General features: G+C 37.7%; 1 protein-coding gene across 8 annotated transcripts in view; it reads left to right on the forward strand.

The window, feature by feature from the left end:
• Window positions 1-20,863, forward strand: part of TTLL7 (tubulin tyrosine ligase like 7) — a 145,839-nt gene that overhangs the window by 11,228 nt on the left and 113,748 nt on the right. The window contains exon 1 of one of the 8 annotated variants that reach the window (XM_058716818.1): window positions 4,177-4,196. The exons of the other annotated variants lie outside the window; for them this stretch is intronic. The gene's annotated coding sequence lies outside the window, so the exon portion shown is untranslated. Of the gene's footprint in view, window positions 1-4,176; window positions 4,197-20,863 lie in introns of those variants that run through there. 8 annotated transcript variants of the gene reach the window in all.

Here is a 20,863-nt window from a genome sequence, read left to right on the forward strand (position 1 = left end):
AATGAGCTAGGGGAAACATTAGCTCACAAAATCCTGAACTCTGGTATGTTTATTAGAACTGGGCACACATTTAATTCCAAAATTTCTAACTTCCAGGCAAAGAGGAAAACATGAAAGATTTAATGATTGAGAAGCTCATTTATGAGAGGAGCAGACCAATTGCCTAAGAGGAGCAAAGTTTTTCCTGTCTAGAATCCAGAATGAAGTTTCTGATATATATATATATATATATATATATATATATATATATATATATGTTTTGTTTTTTTTTTTTAAAGTGGATTCAGTATAGCATAATGCAAAATGTCCTCAACAGCCTTACGCTGAAAGTCAGCAGGATTCTTTGGGCTATTGGGTCCTTCATCTAGGCCCATTGTGTGGCTCTGTGTCTCTGGGAGAAATAACCTTGCAAGACCTGATTATTTTCTTCTCTAATATGAGAACAACATCTACCTTGAGAGCATTGTGATGTAGGTAAAGATTGTATGTGCTCAATGAATAAGCGTTCTTTCTAAAGAAGCTCTGTTAGGGTGGCCGTGACCAGCAGTGTGGTGTGGCCAGGCACACAACTCTGACAATCTGGCTTAATCTAGGGAATGGCCATTACAGTGGCTCAAAGAAGGTTCTTCATATCTTTTCAGAATTCCTTCATACATACCATTTTTCTTAGCTGAGATTTTGAGGGGTAATGCATTTGAGGTTTTATTCCCTCAAATTATTTGTTTTTGGCCAAAGAATGCCATGATTGGGGAGCCTGCTGGGCTGAGTGATGGGAGTTTACCTAATATATGGTACCTAAACAGAAGGCCATGCAGCCCTGCACTGAAGTAGATGAAAGGAATGACTCTAGACTAGTTTTAAAACTTCCTCCAAAGTTAATTTGACATTTGTTCCAACACACACAAGTGGGTGATGGAAGTCGCAAACTTGTGACATGGAATTTGGCTCCAAATGCCCGTCTAACCACAGCCTTCTGTACACATAAAAGAGATTCAACTACCACTTCCACCTCTCTTACAGAGAAATGTTAATTTTTTTTTTTTCCTCAGACCAAAATATTTTGTCTAGAGTGTTTTTTAAACCACCAGTCAAATCTCTATTGAGGGAGGCTGAAACCAAATGGTTGGGGTTTGGTAAATTCTCAGTTAGTAGAAGTTGAAGTAGGCCCTAGACTTTATGAACAGAGCAGTAGAATTAGTTTGTAGTAAGTGTGCAAGCATTCCAGAAGGTTAGTTTGCTTCCTTAGTGGTCTTTTAAAGGCAACTCTCAGAACAAGATAATAGGTGTTTGATTTTTTAAAATCTTCTGAATCTTTGCTAGAGTAGAATTTTCTGTCAGTAGTAATCCCCTGAGAATGCCTTAAGCCTACAATCTGTATATATTTTCCACATCATTAAAAGCCTTTTGGGGCTACTCACAGAGGACTAACTCAGATTCACTGCCATGTCTGCAGGCTGCTGAGGGTAGAGCACATTCTCCTCTCTGCTTCCTGGGGCTTACAAGATAATGAAGGGCCCAGATCTTTCTTGTCAAAACTAATTTAGTAGGAAAGTCATGGTCTTAAGTTCAGAGCCAACTAGGTACTTTTGATATGTGTTGAACTAACAAATGAATTTAGAATCAAGTTTATATCTTAGGCCCCATAACTGTTTTGAAATTATAAGCAACTAATTTGATAATAACATAGCTAAATGTCTTTCATATTAGAAATTTCCATTTTCAGGGGCGCCTGGGTGGCGCAGTCGGTTAAGCGTCCGACTTCAGCCAGGTCACGATCTTGCGGTCCGTGAGTTCGAGCCCCGCGTCAGGCTCTGGGCTGATGTCTCGGAGCCTGGAGCCTGTTTCCGATTCTGTGTCTCCCTCTCTCTCTCTGCCCCTCCCCCGTTCATGCTCTGTCTCTCTCTGTCCCAAAAAATAAATAAAAAACGTTGAAAAAAAATTTAAAAAAAAAAAAAAGAAATTTCCATTTTCATCATTGCCAGATTAGAATTTCTGGGTTTAAATGAATAATCATTTATTTATAATATAAATAATATAATGTAGTCTTACTGACTATGTAATTATTAATTATTAACAACTAATTACTAATATATACTGTTATATATTATAATACAATAAATTTTAATTCTCACTTACTACTTCTGCAAATATGAAAACAGCTCTTGCTTTATTGGAATGCCTTCTGGTATACTCTTGATTTAAACTGATCCTTAAGGGGCGCCTGGGTCGCTCAGTCGATTAAACATCCCACTTCGGCTCAGGTCATGACCTCACGTTTCATGAGTTCGAGTTCCGCATCAGGCTCTGTGCTGACAGCTCAGAGCCTGGAGCCTGCTTCAGATTCTGTGTCTCCGTCTCTCTCTGCCCGTCCCATGCCCTGTCTCTCTCTGTCTCTCAAAAATAAATAAATGTTAAAAAAAAAAATTTAAAGTCCTCAAAAAATGGGTTATAAAATGAATTACAAAAGTCAATTGCAAAGAAGTTTTGCAAGATTGAAAGATTACATTTGTGCTAATTATTTATTAATCGTGCTTTCATCATCGTATTTGTAGTGTCTCATAGGAAAGCTAGATGAGTGCTTGATTTTTGGCAAAGAGCATTTCTTCTCTATAATATGTAAAATCTCCAATATACCATTTTAGAGGGTGATTAAGAGGGACAACCAAGGGGCGCCTGGGTGGCGCAGTCGGTTAAGCCTCCGACTTCAGCCAGGTCACGATCTCGCGGTCTGTGAGTTCGAGCCCCGCGTCAGGCTCTGGGCTGATGGCTCGGAGCCTGGAGCCTGTTTCCGATTCTGTGTCTCCCTCTCTCTCTGCCCCTCCCCCGTTCATGCTCTGTCTCTCTCTGTCCCAAAAATAAATAAAAAACGTTGAAAAAAAAAATTAAAAAAAAAAAAAAGAGGGACAACCAAGAGGAACACCTACCTTCCTTCCTTCCTTCCTTCCTTCCTTCTTTTCTCTACCTTTCTTTCCCTCCCTCCCTCGCTCCCTCTGTCCCTTCCTTCCTTCCTTCCTCCCTCCCTTTCTTTGTGACTATAATTTATGTGTCTCATTTGAGTTTTGGATGTGGTTCTGGTTTAGGGTCCCTTTGTTAGGTTGCATCCTTTAATTTCTCTGAGGAGCCAGCTAAATGGACTGGGAAGCTGAGAAAGAAAGCTTCTTTGGTTCATATAGCACCCTCCCCACTTCTTCCCACCAGCACATTTGTAACTCAATCTCCCTTTCTGACTAGTGTTCACATCATTTTTATCCTGATGGTCTGCTTATCCAGTTTGCCTCATATTCCATAATAGATGAAGGGTTATTATTTTAACCCTATGATGTTTAAGTATATATTTGGTGGGTGAGATAAATATTATATGAAATCTAATGCACTAAAATGAAGAAATAAGAAATTATTTTGTTATAGGCTTCCTAGAGGGAGTTATATTTAAAGTACAAACCTAGGGGCCCCTGGGTGGCCCAGTCGGTTAAACGTCTGACTTTGGCTGGGGTCATCATCTCTTGGTTCATGAGTTCAAGCCCCGCGTTGGGCTCTGTGCTGACAGTTCAGAGCCTGGAGCCTGCTTCAGATTCTGTGTCTCCCTCTCTCTCTTCCCCTCCTCTGCTCATGCTCTCTCTCTCTCTCTCTCTCTGTCTCTCTCTCTCTCAAAAATAAATAACATTAAAGAAAAATTTTTTAAAAAGTACAAACTTAAATATTTAGTGTAGAATAGGTGAAATAGTCACATAACTTTTGCTAGTGGAATTAAATGAATAAGGAAAACATCGTTGTATCCTAAAAACATACCTAGGCTGTCCAATCTTAGGGTCACAGTATGGCTTTGGAAATTATTACTCTGTAGCGCCCCCCACGCCTTTTTTTTTTTTTTTTTTTGGCCTCCAAAGCACCACATTTGAATTAAGATTCAAATGTAGCAAGCTGTAAGCTATGTCTACTTACAGTCCTTCTGTTTATTCTCCAAGAGGAAATTCTTGGCTTATGACCAATTCTTTACCCTCTTTGGACATCATCAGAACTGTGGATGCTGCAGCCTTTTCTTCCTGAGATGAATCAGCGATGCTGTCTGGCAGTCAGCTCCAGCCGTGGCTGGCTTTTGACTCTAATAGTTGGGCCCATAATGTTACATGAAGATGCATAATGTAGAAGATCGCTGAGCCACTTGATTTGGGCCAAAAATTTGAAACAAAGAAATGGTATGTGGTTTTCTTTTTCACATTTTAAGATTGCATAAATTTATAACTACAAAAATTGAAGGCTAACTTTGCAGAAAGACTGGCAGAATTTTTTAAATGGATTCCTGAAATAGATTTTTATGGAGCATGCTCTCTGGCATTCTTCCAATTTTAATTTTCATTTCTATCTTATTATCATTTTAAATTATTTTTTTCTAATGGTAAATAAACTTTAGTTCTAGTTTATCTAAATTTATATGTTGTTTCCATACTACCTGGTACTTACTAGATCTAGCGAATGGTATCTGTTAAACGTCTTGATTATTCAGATTACTGTGATAATATTCGACTTTTGGCTGGTCAGGAATATAAAATATTAAAGCCATATTTTTGTGTATTTGTATACATATATTTACATATTTTACATATTATATATATTTTTAAAATACTTTTTTGAATAATTACATGGTTCCAATATTTCAATAAAGAAATGCGAAAGACCTGAGAAAATGCCTTTATTTAGATGAACATAGGTGATAAAAAGACTACGATGGAGTTCAGAAGTTAAGATCAAGAGACAGTAAATGGTTTTTTGTTTCCTTTGGATTGGCATTTGAGTAAAAATGTTTTTTCCCTATTACCATTCATAAAATGGAAACAAACCACAACTTATTTAGGGTATTTTATTTGGTGAGTGTTCATAAATCTATTTTCATATCATTTCATTTTATTGCAAGTATAGAAACAGGAATTAGAGAAGGCGATTTAATATTAAAATAGGTAAGAGAGTAGACTGGTATAAACCATGTAAGCTAATCCATTAGAGTCAGTTTCAGAGTTTGTCCTCCTTCTTTTTTGATGTAGGCTTTGGCAGACAAGAATATCATCTAGACCAGGTGTGGATAAACCAGATATTAAAGTACCTCTGATGCTAATTTGTGATTATTCAGAAAGAAAATTAAGATTCATTCTTAGTTCTGTATCTCCAAAATTTCACGAGTAAAATAATAGATAGCTGCTGTCCCTAACTGTAAAAAGTACTAAGCTTCACTATGTATCAGGCTCTGTGTTCATATTTCTGAGAATGAGAGACACTGCCCTTTCCAACAAAGAACTTTAAATCAAATACTTTAAAAATATGATACAGTGTGGTAGATGTTGTAACAGTGGTGATGCGCCAAAGAACCATTAATTCCATTTAGGAGATAGAAGGCAAAGAGGGACAACTAAGCTGTATTTGAATGCTGGGTAGTGAAGGAAGATGTTCTAGGATTAAAGAACAACATAAGTAAATGGACGCAAATCAGAAAATGAATAACTATTTCAGGATTGTATTTTTATCCTGTAATTTTATCCCTACCTACAATAACTTTCAAACATACTTGGCTGCAACTCATGGTAAGAAATACCGTTTACTACTTGCCATAGCATACACACATGCACACACACACACACACACACACACACACACACAGAGAGATAGAAATAAAAGTTTCTAGACTCAGTACTTACAGTTAATACTATTGCATGCAATGCAATCTGGCACTGTTATATTTTTATCTCTTCTGTTATTTCATTTAAAAATGCTTACTGAGGGGCACCTGTGTGGCTCAGTCGGTTTAGCATCTGACTTCAGCTCAGGTCATGATCTCACAGCTCATGAGTTCAAGTCCCGCGTTGGGCTCTGTTCTGACAGCTTGGAGTCTGGAGCCTGCTTCAGATTCTGTGTCTTCATCTCTCTCTGCCCCTCCCCTGCTCATGCTTTGTTTTCTCTCTCTCTCTCTCTCTCTCCCTGTAAAATAGATAAACATTAAAAAAATTTTTTAAAAACTGCTTACTGAATGTCACTAAATTGATTTCATGAGCCTCTGTGGGTCTCAAGGTTCATTTTTGAAAGCAAAATAAAAACAAATACCAAAGCTCAGAATTCATGGGAGGCCCTTTCAATACCAATATGCAGATTTGCAAAGGAACTATTTGACTTTTTTCTCAGCAGAGTTTGAAAATTGTAAGAAACATACTGATGGCTTTGGGATATTTGCAGTTCAGAAGGCAACATGGTATTGTGCAAAGAAAGGTTTTGAGAGTTGAACAGTTCTCTCCAAGTCTTTGGCAAGTTACTGACTGTATCTCTCTGAGTCTCAGTTTTCTGTTCTATAAAAAGGAATTAGTAAAGTAATCCATAAGGACTAAATGAAATAACGTATCTCTTTAAACAGCAGTTGGAGTGCCTGGGTGGCTCAATCGGTTAAGTGTTTGACTTTGGCTCAGGTCATAATCTCGCGGTTTGTGAGTTCAAGCCCTGCGTTGGGCTCTGTGCTGACAGCTCGGAGCCTGGAGCCTGCTTCAGATTCTGTGTCTCCCTCTCTCTCTGCCCTTCCCCTGCTCATAGTCTGTGTCTCTCTCTCTCAAAAATAAATAAACAGTAATAACAGCAGTTGTCAGATTTGGCTGTACATTTAAATGACATGGGAGATTTAACAAATTTCTATGCCCAGGTTGCATCCTAAACCAATTAAATTGGAACGTTTGGGGCTGGGACCCAGGCATCAGTATTTGTTTTTCTCTTTTGAAACTTAATGCTCTTTGAATAGCAGCTTTCCAGATACCCTCCCTCCGGGTCTTGGCAGCTACCATTTTATTTTGTGTTTCTACTTGTCTGACTTTTTTAGATACTTCATAAAAATGGTACTGTGCAATATTTTTACTTCTGTGACTGGATTATTTCATGTAACATGATGTCCTCAAAGTTCATTCATATTGACATATATGGCAGGATTTTTATCTTTTTTAAAGCTGAATAATATTCCATTGTATGTATGCACCACATTCTTTTTGTCTGCTCATCCACTGATGGACATATAGGTTGTTTCCACATCTTGGCTATTGTGAATCATGCTGCAATGAACATGGGAGTGCATGTATCTCTTTGTAACCTTGATTTATTTTAATTTTTAAAATTTTAATTCCAGTTAATTAACGTATAGTATAATGTTATATAACTCTGATTTAAATTATTTTAGATAAATACCCAGAAGTGGGATTACTGGATCATGGGGTAGTTCTTTTTTTAACTTTTTGAGGAATCTGCCTACTGTTTTTCCCAGTGGCTATACCATTTTATATGCCCCTAACAGTGTGCAAGAATTCCAGCTTCTCATCCTCGTCAACATTGGCCATCCTTTGGTTTTTCTTTTTTTGATAGTAGCCATTCTGATGCGTGTGAGATGATATTTCTTTGTGGCTTTCATTTGCATTTCTCTGATAATTAGTGATGTTGCGCAACTTTTCATATACCTGTTGGCCATTTGCACATTCTTTGGAGAAATGCCTATTCAACTCCTTTGCTCATTTTTAAATCGTTTGTTTGTTTGTTTGTTTGTTGCTTTTGAGTTGAAGGAGTTTCTTATATATTTGGATAATAAACCCTTATTAGATACATGGTTTGCAAATATTTTCTCTCATCCAGTAGGTTGTCTTTTCACTTTTTTTTTTTTTATTGTTTCATTTGCTGTGCAAAAGCTTTTTGCTTTGATGGAGTCCCACTTGTCTATCTTTGCTTTGGTTGCCTGTGCTGTTGGTGTCATATCCAAGAAATTATTGCCAAGACCGCTGTCATGAAGAATTTCCCCTCTGTTTTCTTTTAGGAATTTTACAGTTTCAGGTCTTACATTTAAGTCTTTTACCCATCTTGAGTTGATTTTTAATGTATTGTGTAAGATAAGCGTCCAATTTCATTCTTTTCCATGTGGCTATCTAGTTTTCCCAACACTATTTGTTGAAGAGACTATCCCTTCCCATCATTTATTCTTGGAATTCTTGTTGAAGATAAGTTTGCTGTATTTACATGGCTTTGTTTCTGGATTTTCTAATGTTCCATTGGTCTATATGTCTTTTGAAGTCAGGAGGTATGGTGTCTTCAGGTTTCTTGTTCTTTCTCAAAATTGTTTTGGTTTTTTTGGGTCCTTTATAATTTCATATGCATTTTAGGATTGACTTTTCTATTTCTGAAAAAAAGGTGCCTTTGGGATTTTGATAGGGATTGCACTGAATCTGTAAATAATTTTGGGTTGTATGGACATTTTAACTGTATTAATTCTTCCAGTATATAAACATGGGATTCTTTCCATTTGTTTGTGTCTTCTTTAATTTCTTTCCTCAACGTTTTGTACTTTTCGGTCTTTCAGATCTCAGTTAAGTTTATTCCTGAGTATTTTACAGGCATTGATATTTTTTAAAACTCCTCTGGTGCAGCCTATGTTGAAATGCCTCACTGTGAAGGCTATATAATGCAATGTGTGGAACACAGAAAGCTTTTGGATCATGTCTGGTTTCCTTGGTGAATAATACCAACAATTATGAATAGCTAACTTTTTTTGTGGTGCCTACTATGTTTTAGGCAATGTGCTAACAAACACATTTCGTATCATGTAGAAAACACTGCGTTTTGTTTTTGTTATTGTTCTGCCAAATAATAGATTACCATATGGCTGACACAAAAAGGGAGAGCACTGCTTATTAGAGAGGAAATGGCTACTTTTATCAGGAGCTTAGTTACCCACATAATTATTTCAATGAGTTATGGAGTTAGCTTTCATTGAACAGCCTCAATAATATAGATTGAATACTTTAAAATCATTTTAGATTAAAGTTTAAACTTTACAGAGTGATTTACAGGGCAGATAGAACAAATTAATTTGTTACAGATAAATAATACCTCAAATATGTAAGAATCCTAATTTTAGCAGAAGTATATTGACGTTACATAGTGTATTGTATCTGGTATATATTTTCTAGATTGTACAAAGAAGTGAGTATTAACCTACAAATGCTTCTGCCATGTTATTATACACTTGACACCCAAATCTGTTAGGCTTAATGTCATGATGACAAGAACATTTTTTTATGTGTTTATTAGCAAGAACTATATTTTCCATTGTATGAAGTAGGTATATTTAGTAATTTTCTGTTGTTTGTTTTGATTTTGGTCTTAGAAAGCTTATTTATTTTACAATATTATTTTTCTATAGTAACTGCTTTAAAAAGAACATGTTAATTATTTATTTCAAATATATAACTTATTCATTTTCTTTGCATCTAAATAAAAATTTACTCATTCTTATTATAATCTTAATTTGCTTTTTTTTTTTTAAGATTTTATTTTTTAAGTAATCTCTACACCCAATGTGGGGCTCGAACTCACAACCCTGAGAGCAAGGGTCACATGCTCCCCCAACTGAGCCAGCTGGTTTTCAATAACAGCTTCTATAATGGTGGCTGAGAAAGCATTCTTTTAAAAACTGTATTTGTAAAATCAACGGGGGAAAAAAAAAGAAACCATTCTTTTTTCATGGATGTATGTGTTTTTTACATTTAGTATATTTTCAGATAACAACAAACCATTTCCTCTGTCCAGTAAATAGATTTGTAAATTGCTACATCAGCTTTGCTTAGATGAAATGCAGGCTTATTTTACCTTTTCCTTTGTGTATTTTCTTTCAACCTATTAATTATTAAATCATTTGTAGGATACCTATAGTTCTACATTTAAATGAGTTAATAGATGTTATGTTACTAGAATAGTATCTGGTGCTTATTAAGTATTTAGTACATGTTACTCATTGTCTAGTGCTAGTGACTTACAAAAATGCATAATGCAAAAATGTGCTATGGTAGAATCAGATATTTGCAAAGGAAGTTAAGGACCTAAGTTTTGGAGTGTCTGGGTGGCTCAGTTGATTGAGCCTCTGACTTTGGCTCAGGTCATGATCTCATAGCTCCTGAATTTGAGCCCCTTGGGGTCTGTGCTGGCAGTGCAGAGCCTTGCTTGGGATTCTCTCTCTGTTCTCTCTCTCTGACCCTTTCCAACTTGTGCTTTCTCTCTCTCTCAAAATAAATAAAAACAAACAACCAAATGAGAACTTTAAGTTTTGTGACTGAGAATAAACATTTGTATTTCTGCTTGTTAGTGCACCTAAAAATGAGATGCTTAAAAAACCAACAGGCATCATATATTCAAAGTTGAAATTAGATATTTAAAGTTGAAGTGTCTGATTGTATGTAGAAGGAGAAATTAGGTTTTTGAGGTTTTACAGATAATTTAGCTTAAGAAACTTTGCTATTAAGGATATTAAGAAAATTAAAGAATTTTAAGCCCTAAAGAAATGTTTAATCCTATGCTTTTGTTAGCCTTTGTAAGACACAAGATTAAATTCACTCAAAAGCAATAGAACAGTTTGGAGGTAAAATATTAGAGAATGGAGGAACATTTTCTGAGTGTAGGTTTTGAATGAAGGACTATTTTTTTCCAGAGCATTCCAATATGATAAGAACCAAGCTAGGGATAATTCCCTTGGATTGGATTCTAGAGTTTGTGAGAAGTATCTAAACCATGGAGTTGAATTTTATGAAGACTGGCATGTGTCGTCAATGTGATTATCCGCCTTGTCGTCTTATTCTGCTGTCATCATTCTCAAATTATCTCCTCTGACATTGTGGAACTATAAGAACCTCTTGTGATTGAAAATTGAAATATAGAATGTGTCACACGGATAGGTTTTATGTCAGAGGCCAGGAGATTTACTTAGGATTAATGACTAAGCATGTTTTGTAGAGGGTAATGAAATCATATTTCCTATGTGGCTGAAAAAGCTGCTTTGATTTTGCTAGGAAGAAAAATTTAACTTTCCACCCTTCTCTCCCACCTTCTTTCCTCTTTCCTTCCTTACTTTTTCTCTTTCTTCTTCCTTCCTTCATTTCCCTTTCGGAAAAATTAACTGCATCCATATTCCCCCGTTCCCTTTTATTACGAGCTTGAGATGTGTTAAAATGATGCTAATAAAAAATAAACCATGGCTTTGTTGGTCATTAGCATACAACTATGTGTTGTTTAAGGTGCTCTGCCGTGTCTGTCCTCAACTTTATTGATTTCTAAAATGAAGTTAGTGCTGATTGAGAGTTTACTGTGCAAGTCCATCTTGAAAGGAGAGATTTGGTGAATCTGAATGTGGATAGCAGTAGAGGGATAAATTTGGGGCCTGGTTGCAGGGAAGTAGAGGGATCAAGGTTTTAAAAAAGCAATGAGGGGTGCCTTGGTGGCTCAGTTGGGCGTCAGACTTTGGCTCAGGTCGTGATATCCAGGTTCGTGAGTTTGAGCGCCATGTCTGGCTCTGTGCTCACAGCTTGGAGCCTGGAGACTGCTTCACATCCTGTGTCTCCCTCTCTCTGTGCTCTTCCCCCACTTGTACTATGTCTCTCTCTCTCTCTCACTCAAAAATAATTAAACATTAAAAAAAATGTTAAAAAAGCAATGAACTTGGTGCTGGATCTGTGTTCTAGTTGTAACTGGTATTTTGCATGGCCTTAAGCAAGTTAACTAACTTCTTAAATATCAGTTTCTTCATTTGTCAAATGAAAAAATAAACAATCCTATTAAACCGGTCTTATGGTGTTGTGAAGGGCAAAGGGATTAAGAGTGTGAATGCCTGAGTAAAACTGTTCTCTGCACATAAATGGAAGGACAGGAGTCTTACCTCTTGTGGCAATGTAACTTCATCTATTCATATGCAAAATGGGAATGATAATAGTGTTTTTGTATCATGTAATTATACAAGGGTGACCTACATAATGTATTTAGCATAGTGCTTGGCGCAGAGCTTCATTCACTTATTCAACAAATATTTACTGAGAGTTTACCTTGTCCCAGGTGCTTTTTTAGGTTCTTGGAATACACCTGTGAGCAGAGTCAAACAAAACCCCTGTTCTTTGCAAGTTTATAGGCTGATTAATTAAAAATAATGTATAATTGGGGTGCCTGGGTGGCTCAGTCGGGTAAGCGTCTGACTCTTGATGTCAGCTCAGGTCATGACCTCACGGCTTGTGAGTTCGAGCCCCGTGTTAAGCCCTGCGTTGGGCTCTGCGCTGACAGTGCAGAGCCTGTTTGGGATTCTCTCTCTCTCTCTGCCCCTTCCCCGCTTTCTCTGTCTCTCTCAAATAAATAAACTTGAAAAATAATGTATAATTACTACAATAGGTGCTATGAAGGAAAGGTACCTAATGCTGTGAGAATAACATCAGGGAAGTTGGGCTGTCACGAGGCAAAGGCCAGGAACAGATGGGGGTGGAGTCCAGTCAAAAAGAATAGCATGTATAAAGTCTATGTAGTGGGAATGTTCAGCGGGTGGTTGCGACACTGAGAGTGGCTGAGAATCAGGCTGGAAAGATAGGCAGGCTGGTAGGCACTTGTATCTGTTAAGGGTTTCTCCCATCAGGGAAGCAGAATCACTAAAAGGGATATGGAATAAGACATTTATGATAGAGATAGGAAGTTTACAGAGGGCTTGTATCTTGTATCTGGTGGTAGGTCAGCAGAGCTGGCAATCAGAAAGAACAACTGGATGTGAACTAGAACCCGCTAGGATAAATTGGAGCCCATAAGCACAAACTAGCGCCTGTCGCTGATTCCTGCCCCCTCTAGTCTTGACGGTGGGGGTGATCTCCAGGAAGAGCTGGTGTTCTTTGATATGGAGCCTCACATGTGCCTGGCGCAGGAGGCTAGGTGTGCCAGGATTCAGGAAACTGAAGAAGATCCGGCAGGAGCTGGAGGAGCTGCAGGCTCAGATGCTTTCCTCTGTCCACAAGGGGAGCAAGCACGTCGGTGTCGACACGCACAAGCTCCAGCAGTGCGAGGTGCCTCACACTGACTTTTAGAGCATAGTGGCTGTTGCTTTACTTCTGCCTTCAAAATTGCATGCAGATTGCTTTTTTGGTGAACTAACCTGAAACTCATGTCTAGGAAGTTATTTTTAACTCACTGGCTCTCAAACATATTTGAGTTTTTTTCTTCCCACTAAAACAAAAACCAAAAACCAAGAAAACCTAAAACTTACCTGTAGACCTTCTTTCTGTTAAACTACACACCATCTTTTTTTCCCCGTTACTATTTTTTGAAGGTCATCTCCTCCTCCTGTCTAGTAAACCCATGGTAATCTGACTTTTTCTGTTGCTATCCTCAAAATAGTCATGACCTCCACTTTCCTAATAAATGACTACTTCTTGACCTTTTTCTTTTTGGATCTTTCCTTCTGTAGTACTCATATGGTTGCCTATACTGTATCTTTTTGCAAGTCTTGTTCTCCTTTGAATTCTGTGACCCTGGAATCTCTTCATCCTCCGATTTCTGATGATTATGTATTGCTACCTTTCTAAAACTTGAGGTCACAGACACACAAAAATGTATGTAACATATATAAACTTCGCAGATCCTAAGGGTACAGTTTGATGGAATTTTAAGTATGTATACATTTAGTAAACATCACCCAGGTCAAGATATGGAACATTTCTAGCATCCCAGAATGTTCCCTCATGACTATTCTCAATCAATGATCCCGAATCCTGCCTAGACTTGGCCTTTGTTCTGACTTCTATCACTTTAGACTTAGTTTTTACTGTTCTTTTTTTTCCTTTAATTCCAGTATGTTGACATACAGTGTTATATTAGTCTCAAGTGCATAATACAGTGATTTAACAATTCTGTACATCACCTAGTACTCATCATGACAGGTGCATTCCTTAATCCCCATTACCTATTTCACCCATCCTTCCAGCCCTCTGCCTTTTGGTAACCATCAGTTTGTCCTCTATAGTTGAGTCTGTTTCTTAGCTTATCTCTTTCTCTTTTTTCCCTTTGCTCATTTATTTTGTTTCTTATGTTCCATATATAGGTGAAATCATATGATATTTGTCTCTCTTTGGCTGGCTTATTCACGTATTGTTATACTGTCTGGCTCCATCTGTGTTGCTGCAAATGGTAATATTTCATTCTTTTTTATGGCTGAATAACATTCCACCCATTATACACACACACACACACACACACACACACACACCCCACATCTTTTTTATCCATTCATCTATTGATGGATACTTGGGCTGCTTCCATAACTTGGTTATTGTAAATAATGCTACAATAAACATAGGGGTGCATGTATCCCTTTGAATTATGTTTTTGTGTTTTTTTGGATAAATACCCAGTAGTGCAATTACTGGATTGTAGGGTAGTTCTATTTTTAACTTTTAAAAAATGTTTGAGAGAGAGAGCGAGAGAGCGTGAACATGAGTGGGGGAGGAGCAGAGAGAGAGAATCCCAAGCAAACTCCACACTGTCAGCGCAGAGCTCAGTGTGGGGCTTGATCCCACCAACCATGAGATCATGACCTGAGCTGAAATCAAGAGCCTGATGCTTAACCAGCTGAGCTGCCCAGGTGCCCCTATTTTTAACTTTTTGAGGAAACTTCATACTGTTTTCCCCAGTGGCTGCATCAGTTTGCATTCCCACCAACAGTTCAAAACAGTTCCTTTTTCTCCACATCCTCACTGACACTTATTGTTTCTTGTTTTGTTTTGTTTTGTTTTTTCCATTCTGACAGGTATGAGGTGATATCTCATTGTAGTTTTAATTTGCATTTCCCTGATAATAAGTGATATTGAACATCTTTTCATGTGTGTGTTGACCATCTGGATGTCTTCTGTGGAGAAATGTCTGTTCATGTCTTCTGCCCATTTTTATATTGGATTATTTGATTTTGGGGTATTGATTTGTGTAAGTTCTTCATATACTTTGGATGCTAACCCTTTATCATTTGCAAATATCTTTTCCCATTCTGTAAGTGGCCTTTTAGTTTTGTTGATTGTTTCCTTTGCTGTGCAGAAGCTTTTTATTTTGATGTAGTCTCAATAGTTTATTTTTGCTTTTATTTCCCTTGGCTCAGGAGACATATCTAGAAAAGTATTGCTATGGCCAGTGTGAGAGAAATTACTGCCTGTGTTCTCTTCTAGGATTTTTTTTTTGAAAAATTTTAAATGTTTTTATTTATTTTTGAGACAGAGCATGAGCAGGAGAGGGACAGAGAGAGAGGGAGACACAGAATCCGAAGCAGTCTCCAGGCCCTGAGCTGTCAGCCCAGAGCCCGATGTGGGGCTCAAACTCATGGACTGTGATCATGACCTGAGCTGAAGTCGGACACTCAACCGACTGAGCTACCCAGGCACCCCTCTTCTAGGATTTTTATGGTTTCAGCTCTCACATTTAGGTCTTTATTCCATTTTGAATTTATTTTTGTGTATGGTATAAGAAAGTGGTCCAGTTTTAGTTTTTCCCATTTTTGAACCTCATGTAAATGAAATCATACAGAATATATGGACACACTCTTTTGTACCCGGCTTTCTTCACTCATCATTATGCTGTGTTAAATTCATGTTGTGATTAGCTGTAGTTAATTCTTTTGTATTGTGCAGTTCCATCATATAAATATACCACGATTTATGTATTCCTTTTACATTGATATTTGGCTTATTTCTGGTATTAGGCTATTATTACTAAAGCTGCTGTGAACATTCTCATCTAGATCTTTTGGTAGACAAATGCCCTTGTTGGGATTGTTTTCATTTTGAGATAGAAAATGACAGTAAGTATGAAATGTCTGAGGGAAGAGCTTTGACAATAGGATCTGGAGTTCTATGGAGAGTTAGGAACTAGAGGTCTAACTGGTCTAAATCCATTCATCCCATCTCTTCTTTTGTCTTTCTCTTACTTTCTAATTTTAGGATGTCTAGGACTGTTGATGGGTTTTGCAGGGGACTAGAATGGGAAGTTTCTTACTGGAGGGGCAGAGGCATCAAAACCTTAGAACTAGAAGAGCTAGAAGATAGGACTGAGTGGGCTGTAAAACTGTAGGGTCCACAAGATGCATTCAGGGATGGGGTACAGAGCCAAGAGTGTGGCACTCTCCGGGGAATGCAGTAGAGTTGACAGTCAATTAAGGTTCCAGCTGTGGGCCACTGAGAGGTATCCTGTGGGTGTGAACCGCATGTGACCATTCCACATCAACTCCATCAAACACATGCATGCGCACGCGCGCGCGCGCGCACACACACACACACACACACACACACACCACAGACACCCAATCTAAGTAAATGTAGAATACCTGCTATGCAAATAAACAATATAAACAATTAAAGTATACTTGCTGTGCACTACCAAATCTCCTAGTACCACCCACCAAAACCAGATTGTCATTCTCAAATCCTCCACATAAAACTGTATCCCAGACCTTGCTGAGAACCAGTGCTAATATTTTAACTTGTTTTTATATGATAGGTAGGCCATAGATGATCTATTGGTTGAATTTAAAGGGCATGTGTGGATCCATCCTCAAGTAAGTGATAATTGAAGTCTTGGGCACAAATAATGTAATTTAGGGATAGTTGTTTGAGTAGAAGCTCTCAGTGCCTTGCCCATATCCCTGGCACCTTACCACTTCATTATGCTCTTCCTACTTCCAGTTGTCTGCCAATATCTACATTTCTTTTCCTAGGGCTTTTGAGGACTTTTCTAGAAGCCATGGGACTAGGGGCCCCTTGCCTGTACAGGCTGCCTTCCCCCAACTCTCACTCTCACTCCCCCGGGAGGACTGGAAGTACCAAGAAATTAATACCCACTCCACCCCTATAGCAGCCCTCAACAAATGATTGGGTTAACTTTGAAATGGTTGTATTTTACCCTGCTTCTCAGAGTTCCCTAGGGGATTACACTCCAGCCACCCACAATGTAGCTGGCTTTGTAACACAACCTTTATTGGCTGCCTTCCTTTCCCTGTCTCATTTCTCTGCTCCATCAGTATTTCCTTCACTTCTCTAAATAAACTACTTTTATGTAATCCTCATTCCAGAGTTTGTTTCCTGGGAACTCAAAACTGAAACAGATTTTTTGGGTAATACCCACAGTAAAAGGCAGGAAAGGGAAGAACTACATGTCATTATTATTATTATTACTTTGATTAGCAATTATTTTAATTTCTGACTGTGTCCTGGAGTTTCTGTGTTGTGGACATGCTGTTGATGACCTCAAACCTGACATGGCCAAACTGAAATCAGTACTTAAAAAACACAGTGCTCCTGCTTTGATTAGGAGAAGAGTCCTAGGATTTTACCTTCTTTTGATTTGTCTCTAAAAGGAAAAAAAAAAATTAATGAATTCAGTATGTACTACGTGTTCCTAATTTTCTCTGATTTGGGGTGTGAATAGCACTTCAAACAAATATAACCTGTACTGTAACTTCACTGCTAGCTATTTTTACTTGACAATCTGAGTGTTGGCTTGAATTCCTGGGATCTGGGATCAGTTAGTTTACATTTTGATTTACTCCAGAGGTGTTAACTTCAGAGGTAGTTTAGCAAATATTCCAAGTACCAAAATAAATGTAAAATATTGTAATCCACGCTCACGATGCTTGTGTACTACTTAAGAATCAGTGTCTTTTGGAATTAGTCAATTTTATAGATTTCTTTTAAGAGGTTTTTATTATTATTTAGAAAAATTCATCTTGGCGTAGGATTCCTGATTGATAATTTCCATACCTTCGCTTTAAAATATCCTGAACTTTCAGGGGCGCCTGGGTGGCGCAGTCGGTTAAGCGTCCGACTTCAGCCAGGTCACGATCTCGCGGTCTGTGAGTTCGAGCCCCGCGTCAGGCTCTGGGCTGATGGCTCGGAGCCTGGAGCTTGTTTCTGATTCTGTCTCCCTCTCTCTCTGCCCCTCCCCCGTTCATGCTCTGTCTCTCTCTGTCCCAAAAATAAATTAAAAAAAAAAAAAAAGTTGAAAAAAAATTAAAAAAAAAAATAAATAAAATATCCTGAACTTTCATAAAACAAATGCGATGTGATGTGACATGGAAGGTAGATAGATGGTGAATATAATATCCCAGTTGAGGTTTATTTGTTTAGGTTTAGTAAACTAAAGTGGATCTTCTACAATCGTATCATTCATGCATGATAAAGTAAATGGCATTATTTAAGTTATTGTGAATCATCCATATTCTTTCTCAAATAATGTGCCTGCCACATGAGTAAAAGTTCATCATAGTCAATTTTAGTGACCATGTAATAACCCATTGTTGGCCAAATCATAATTTACTAAATTTCTCTGTTGGATACATTTAGGTTGGTTTCAGTTACAGGTATAAATAATGTCTTGATATACATCCCTGTTCACTAGTATTCCTCAACATATTAATTATGGATTCCTGAACAATCCATCAATATTTTGGGTGATTTTATTAGGATAGATTCCTAGACGTGGAATTAGTAAGAGCATAAATGCATTACATATTTCAGGTTTTTGCTGTGCTTTTTAGTTGCTTTCTAGAGTACTTTGTTTAGTGACTGAAAAAAATTATAGGCTATTTAAAATAAGTAAACTTACTGTTTTGAGTTTGATTTCAGTTGTTGGGATTTTAATTTATTTTGCTAAGTTTTCTAATGTTAACAGTACTAAAGTCAATTGGTTGTTCTTAACGTGATAATTTATGTCCACAAAAGTGATATGTTTAATTTTGTATTATCTGAGCTATTACTTGTAAATAACACCTCAAATTTATTGATATAAAAATCAATAACATTGATTGGAGTCAGTATTACCTAGAGAGTAAATTGTGAAATTTAACCAGTGTCTGTCATGACTAGCTTGTTCTAGTGTATTTGCATCCTTGCTAGAAACCTAAATATCTTATATACCAGATTACTTTATTATCTCATGGTCATTTTACTGACAGTAAACCTGAGTAATGTAACCAGGAAAGTACTGACATTGAGTATGATTAAGTGGATGTTTTTGATAAATTTCTAAGAATATCCATGTTTACTTTTAGGTCATAATTGTAAACAATAAAATTGAATAGAAATTTTTTGCAATAATTATTTAAAGTTATGAATTTAATTCAAGACGTATTTATTTATGGAGTGTCTACAATGATCAGAAGGTGTTTCTGCATTCAAGGGAAAAGTACTCTTTTGTGTAAGTTTTTCTTATTTTGCATTATGATGGATAAGAATATTCTTATTTTGAGAATATAGATTTTTTTATTTTTTGCTGTTTTTTTTTTTTTTTGAAAGAGAGAGCACACGTGTGCACAAGTAGGGGAAGCATAGAGGGGGAGAGAGAGAATCTTAAGCAGGGTCCATGCCCAGCAAGGACCCCAATGCGGGGTGGGGGGTTCAACCTCACCATTGTGAGATCACGACCTTAGCCGAAATCAAGAGTGGGACACTTAACTGACTGAGCAACCCAGGTGCTCTGAGAATATAGATTTCGTATTAAAATAAACATCTGCTTATCTTTAACTCATTCTTGTCAGTAAGAAGGATAAATTATATAAAAATAAAGTATAATTATTATAATTAACTATATAACTTTAAAGTTCATTATTAATATTTCTCACTACAGCTTACTGTCTCTTTGGGTGAAGGAAACTTCCATTTGACGGTGTTACAGATTGAGATTATGGAGTCAGTGTTCTTGTTTTTCTTTGACAGCATCAGCTGGGACTTCTGGGGGGATTGGGGGGTAATCATGAGGAAGCCTGAGTTGAGAAAAATACCTCTGTTCCCTAGCCTCAGCGTCACAAGAGGCCAAAGAAATGATAATTTTCTAGGCCAGTATCCTAGCTGACTTCTATTAGTGTTTGTAAACCTCTTCTTGGAACTCAGCTGCTTCACAGTCTCCCCTAACTAGAACCCCGTTGTTAGTTCTTCTTAGTAGATAAAATTGGCTTTCGCATAGCCAAAGTGAGTAATGTCTTCATGGAAAACATGAATTCAGATATAATCTGTTTGCCTTTGGATCTCATATTAAAATTCTTATCCTCTTAGTGGGTGGGTGAGATGAGTAAGGAGGGCAGAGAAGAAAGGGCAGGCAACTTTATTTGGGGATTAGGTGCGATGGAGGGTAGGTACTCATGATTCTAGTATTTTTCTGGCCCAGTAATGTTAGGCAGGGTCGTAACCACGACAGCTGTAATATTGGTCGTCTCTGATTATTTGCCATGGAGCTTGCCCTTCTTTTTGACAATACCTGTGGGCATGGTGCTTTCCCCCACTTTGCTCCAAATCAGGTCAGTTCCCTATGCATCAGAACTGGTGCCTTTCATGCTCTTCTCAGCCCTGGTGGAACTGCTGCACCGATGGGCGTGGAGGGTGGTGGTGTACGGGGACGGCTCCAGGCGCAAATGCCACTTCCACCGCTCTTACCCAGAGTTCAGTATCAGTAGTTTTTGTTGAATAAAACTTTCTTGTATGCCGTTGGACATTTTGCAGGGTCCTGAAGAGGTTTTCTGACAATTCTGTGCAGTTTTATCATTGTTGTGGGAGAGGAGAATTGCTGAACTCCTCACCCCACCCCAAAATAGGAAGTTTTGCATTCAGGGTCCAATTTTAATGGGAATGTTGGAAGTTCTATTGGGAGCGAGGCCCGAGTAGCAAACCTATCCAGATCACAAATGCCCTAAGTTATCTTTCTTTATTCTTTTTCTTTTCTTCTTTTCTTTTCTTTCATTTTTTTGAGGCCAAAGATTTTAGAATTTTAGAGCTAAGGGCTCTTAATTTCATTTTCTCTTTGTTCAGATTAATAACTGGAAATATCAGTGCCTTATGCAGTTACCACACAGGTTGTTGGTGTCAGAATTGGATTTGGACATGGATCACTTACTCATTACTTCCCCTTGCCCTGTGCAGGAGCAGGTACTGTTGTCCTTTCTCTGCAGGCTTGACTCTTTGCCCCTGAGGCAATCGTGCCCAGTTCAGAGAGTACATGAAGATTCTCAGCTCTGCTGGAGAGTGAGGTCTTCTATGAG

This window comes from Neofelis nebulosa, chromosome 2, assembly GCF_028018385.1.
Source record: "Neofelis nebulosa isolate mNeoNeb1 chromosome 2, mNeoNeb1.pri, whole genome shotgun sequence".
Classification (NCBI taxonomy): Eukaryota; Metazoa; Chordata; class Mammalia; order Carnivora; family Felidae; genus Neofelis; species Neofelis nebulosa.